Genomic DNA, 6,158 nt, shown 5'->3' with positions numbered 1-6,158 from the left:
TCTACCTTAGCTACAGACTTCTATTCAAATTCTATATTTATTACTGGAGTTGTGCCATTTACTGTACGGAACTGTATATACTGTGTTTTATCAAAATTTAAAGAGAGTCCGTTTGCTGAGAACCACTTAATAATTTTGTGAAAAACATCATTTACAATTACATCACTTAGTTCTTGGTTTTTGGATGTTATTACTATACTTGTATCATCAGCAAAAAGAACTAACTTTGCATCTTCATCAATGTGGAATGGTAAGTCATTAATGTATATCAAGAACAGTAAAGGACCTAAGACCGAACCCTGTGGGACCCCGTGCTTGATAGCACCCTAGTTTGAGGAATCAGCTGTTGTTTTAACATTACACGAACCACTTATTTCAACTTTCTGCATTCTTCCAGTTAAGTATGAATTAAACCATTTGTGCACTGCCCCACTCAAACCATAATGATTTAGCTTATCTAAAAGAATTCCATGATTTACACAATCAAAGGCCTTTGAGAGATCACAAAAAATACCAATGGGTGATGTCCGGTTATTCAGAACATTTAATATTTGATCAGTGAAAGCATATATAGCATTTTCTGTTGAAAAGCCTTTCTGAAAACCAAACTGACATTTTGTTAGTACTTTATTTTTACAAATATGGGAGGCTACTCTTGAATACATTACTTTCTCAAAAATTTTTGATAGAGCTGTCAGAAGAGAGATTGGGCGGTAGTTGTTGACATCCGACGTATCCCCCTTTTTATGCTATGGTTTTACAATGGCATATTTCAGTCTATCAGGGAAAACACCCTGCTCCAAAGAGCTATTACATATGTGGCTGAGAATCCTACTTATCTGTGGGGAACAAGCTTTAAGTACTTTGCTGGAAATGCCATCAATTTCGTAAGAGCTTTTACTTTTCAGTGAGTTTATTATTTTACTGATTTCAGAGGGAGAGGTTGGTGGAATTACAGTTGTTTCAAACTGCGCAGGTATGGCCTCTTCTATTAATAGCCTTGCCTCTTCTAGTGAAGATCTAGATCCTATTTTCTCCACAACATTTAAAAAATGATTATTCAAAATATTTTCAATCTCTGATTGTTTGTTAGTGCACTTGTCATTCAGTTTTATTGCACTAAAGTCTTCCTGTGCTCTTGGTTGCCCTGTTTCCCTTTCAATAATATTCCAAATTGCTTTAATTTTATTATCAGAGTTACTGATCTCAGACATGATACACATGCTTCTGGACTTTTTAATAACTTTTCTTAGTACCGCACAATAGTTTTTATAATATTGAACAATTTCGGGGTCAGTACTCCCTCTTGCTGTTAGATACAGTTCTCTTTTACGGTTGCAAGATATTCTTATTCCTTTAGTTAGCCAAGGTTTTTTATATGTTTTCTTGGAATTATGTTTAACTATTTTCTTGGGAAAACAATTTTCAAATACCCTTAAAAATGTATTGTAAACTAAGTTATATTTCTAGTTTGCATCGGGTTCCTTATACACTTCATCCCAGTCTAGCTGCTGTAGGCTTTCCCTAAAGTTTGCAATATTTATATTGTTAATTGAACGCACTGCTTTGAAAGTCTGATTTATTATACTGCATGGAGCTATGTCATGTACTGTAACAAACTGTGCACTATGATCTGAAAGAGCATTCTCAACAGGATAAGCATTTATGTCCTTAAACTTATCTTGGTCTATAAAAAAGTTATCTATCAATGTACTGCTGTTCTTTGTTATCCGAGTAGGAAAATCAATGACGGAGCTCAAATTGAAAGAACTGAGTAATACTAAAAGGTCATTCTTCCTATTACAATCTTTCAGGGAATCAACATTGAAATCCCCACAAATGATAATTTGCTTCCCCCTGTCTGACAGATAGCACAACAAAGCATCCAAGTTTTCTAGAAATAGCTGGAAATTCCCTGAGGGGGACCTATACACTGTTACAATTATGAAAGTGCCATCATTTAGTTTAAGTTCAGTGGCACATGCTTCCATATGTTGCTCTACACAAAAATTTTTAGTTTCTAAATTTTTTGCACTGTGGAAGCTTTTGACATATATGGCAACTCCTCCTCTCATCATATTATCTCTACTTACATGTGCAGCTAATTTGTACCCATTGATGCTAACCTTTTGCATATCCGTGACAATGTGATGCTCAGACAGGCATAGTATGTCTATTACATTCTTGGTTCCTATATCTTCTAAACAAAGCAGAAGCTCATCAATTTTATTCTTCAATCCCCCAATATTTTGATGAAATATACTAACAGTATTTTTCACTTTACTTTTGTGAGTATCTTGAACTTTTTTAACATCTTTAGTACTTGCCTGGCTGAGTTTCCCACTGGACACTGATCTTACACTAAAAAAGAGTTTTCACCATGAGATGTAGTTCCTCCCCCCTTTTAAATTTCCTGCTATCAGCCCAGCCAGTTTACCCTTCCCTTTCCTGTTGAGGTGTAGGCCATGTCTAGTATAGTCCCACCTACAGAGTGAATCAACAGGAACCACACCAATGTGAGACCCTGCACCAGATCCAAGTAGCCGTTCCAACTCCAAATTAACTGTGAATAATGACCTTTTGCTGTCTGTTGTTAAAGTAAGAGGCGAACCAATTGTGTGCTACACTCTTTATTCTGTAATGGTACAGCTTCTGGAGCAATATTTTGTGGTCAACACGATCAAACGCCATAGTAAAAAAAAAATATGTCTAGCGTTCGAAACCTTTTGTTTAATCTATCCAGTACAATATGCATTCCTGGTGTAGAGAAGGAACTGAAAGATTTGAAAGCAGATAAATCACTAGGTCTTGATGGTATCTCGTTTTGTTAATCTCTCACCCAGCACAAAGTCCAAAGTGTCCGGAAAGAAAGTGCAGGTGACTCCAGTATGTAAGAAAAGTAAAAGAATGGACCTGAAAAATTACAGAAGAATATCCCTAACTATGGTTTGCTGCAGAATCATTGAACATATTCTCAGTTTCAATACCTTAACTTTCTTGAGTCTCAGAAGCTTGTGTCAACGACTCAGCATGGTTTTAGAAAGCACTGTTCATGCGAAACTGAGCTTGCCCACTTCTCACATGATATACTGTGAACTATGGATGAAGGGCAATAGACAGATTTCATATTTCTAAATTTCCAGACAGCATTTGACATGGTGCCCCATTGCTGTTAATGAGGGTAAGAGCATATTAGTAAGTTCACAGATATGTGAGTAGCTCCAAGACTTTTTAAGCATAGAATCCAATGTATTGTCCTCAGCTGCTAGTGTTCATCAGAGACAACAGTATCGTCAGGAGCGCCCCTGGGGAGCAAGATAGAATCACTATTGTTTTAAATATACATAAATGATTTGGCGGACAAGGTGGGCAGTAATCTGCGGTTGTTTTCTGACAATTTTGTGGTGTATGGTAAGGTGTTGAACTTGACTGACTGCAGAAACATACAAGACGACTTAGCAAAAATTTTTAGTTGGTGTGATGAATGACAGTTACCTCTAAATGTGGGAAAATGTAGGTTAATGCAGATAAGTAGGAAGAACATTTCTGTAACGTTCGGATACAGCATTACTAGTGTCCTGCTCGACACAGTCAAGTCGTTTTAATATCTGGGTATAGCGTTGCAAAGCAGTATGAAATGGAACGAGCACGTGTGAACTGTGGTAAGGAAGGTGAATAGTGAACTTCGGTTCATTAGAAGAGAGTGGTTCACCTGTAAAGGAGACTGTATATGCGACGCTAATGAGACTATTCTTGAGTACTGCTCGAGTGTTTGGGAGCTGTACCAGGTCGGACTGAAGGAACACATCGAAGCAACTCAGAGGTGGTCTGCTAGACTTGTTACCAGTAGGTTCGAGCAACATGTACGTGTAGTGTAAAACTTAGATGGGAATCTTTTGAGCGAATGCGATGGGTTTTTTGAGAAACGCTACTGACAAAATGTGGAGAACAGGTAACACTATTGAGAAAATTTAGAGAACAGGCATTTGAAGCCAACTGCCACATGATTCTACTGATAGTCCGCCCCCAATAGCTGAGTGGTCAGTGCAACAGAATGTCAATCCTAAGGCCCTGGGTTCGATTCCCGGCTGGGTCGGAGATTTTCTCCGCTCAGGGACTGGGTGTTCTGTTCTCCTAATCATCATCATTTCATCCCCATCGACGCGCAAGTCGCCGAAGTGGCGTCAAATCAAAAGACTTGCACCCGGCGAACAGTCTACCTGACGGGAGGCCATAGTCACACTTTTTTTTAATTCTACTGCTACAACATACATTGCCTCTAAGGACGACGAAGATAAGATGTGGGAAATAAGGGCCCTTTTGGACGCATATAGACAGTATTTTCTTCCTCACTCAATACGTGAGTGGAAAAGGAAATGAAATGACTAGCAGTGGTACAGGGCACCCTATGCCATGCACCGTATGGTGGCTTATGGAGTGTCTATGTAGATGTAGATGCAACAAACTAAAAGTAGATTAAATTGGAACATCAATGGAGTTTATTGCAGGGATCTAATGCGAGTCCAAATTCACTGACATAGTAAAAAGTTTTGGCTTCAAAGTAAGCTTTAAGCAAGCCAATAGGGTAAATGGACAGTCAGCCACCTGTATTGATAATATTCTAACCAACTATGTTTTTGAAGATGTCCATAAATTTTACATCTAGGAATCTTCGAGCACTCTGCACAAAGAAATTCCATGTAACAGAAGCTCTATGAAAAGGAACTTCAATGAAAAAATTTAACTCTATTTATAAATAAGTTCAGAGAGGCTGAATTGCTTTATACAGCTGTATTTCAAGTAATAATAACTATGACAAATTTTTAAGCAGTTTTCTTGGGGTGTTTCATGAAGCTTTTCCACTTAGAACAACACGTAACAAAATCACTAGCAAAGTTAAATGTATAACTCAGGGTATAAAAATTTCTAGTGCTAGGAACAGCCAACTACATAATGAACTGAAATAAAATAAAAACAAGTATTTTACTGAATATATTAGATGTTGTAAAGCTACCTTCAAAAAAGTTGTGAAAGCAGCAAAAACAAATGGCAAACAATAAGTTCATTTCACAACATAAAAGTAGAACAAAGGGAGTGTGGTCTGTTGACAAAACAGAGTTAGGTGTTAGAATCAACAGAAATGAAATATCTAGGATTGAAGTAAATGATAGCCTTATTGTAAACCCAGATCAAATATCAGAGTGTTTAAATGAATTCTTCATAAATGTGTCATGTCAGATGTTGGTATAGTAGAGTATCAGAGTAAAGTAAACCCCTTTGGATTCCAGCAGGGAGCTACGTATCTCACAGATTTTAAAAAAGTGTCAATAAAGCAAGTGGAAAATATTATGTAATCATTAAAGAATAAAAACTCTGCTGGGTGGGATGGGATACTGACTAATGTGATTAAAGCAGTGTACCACATAATAGCACCTCCACTAACTAAAATAATTAATCAATCTTTTGAGCAGGGATGCTTTCCTGATGTGTTGCAGTATGCCAAAGTCAGGCCTCTGTTCAAGAAAGGGTCGAGGGGACACATGGGAAACTATCGCCCTATTTCTATTCTGCCAGTCTTGTCGAAAGTGTTTGAGAAAGTAGCTGCAAACCAGATACCAAATTTTATTGCAAAAAGTGATATTACTATAAATAATCAATTTGGATTCTAACAAGGAAATACACCCTGGATGCAGTAGATTACTTTTTTGAAAAGATATGCAAAGCACTGCACCAGAGGAGAAATGTTGTTTGTATTTTCTGTGATCTTACTAAAGCTTTCATCTCTGTAACCATGACTTGCTTATCTACAAATTAGATAAATATGGGATTTAAGCCAATACTCTCAAATGGCTTACATTGTACCTACAGAACAAAGGGTAACTATGACTTCAGATGTGGTGAATTATTTTTCGAAGTGAAGTACTGTATCACAAGGTGTGCCTCAAGGCTTCATTTTGGAGCCAATCTTGTTCCTATTCTATGTAAATGACTGATCCACAAATTTCAATTCCCCATCAGTTCTGTTTGCAGACGATACTTCCGTTTAAATTGAATATGGTGATGCAGAAAAATTCCAAGCTTCTCTGTGAGCTGGCTGGATACCATAGAAAACTGGTTCCAGTTAAATTGGTTGAAACTGAACATTACAAAACCCCATA

This window comes from Schistocerca gregaria, chromosome 3, assembly GCF_023897955.1.
Source record: "Schistocerca gregaria isolate iqSchGreg1 chromosome 3, iqSchGreg1.2, whole genome shotgun sequence".
Taxonomy (NCBI): Eukaryota; Metazoa; Arthropoda; class Insecta; order Orthoptera; family Acrididae; genus Schistocerca; species Schistocerca gregaria.
The sequence above is the reverse complement of the archived record's forward strand: the minus strand, read 5'-3'. Positions refer to the sequence as shown.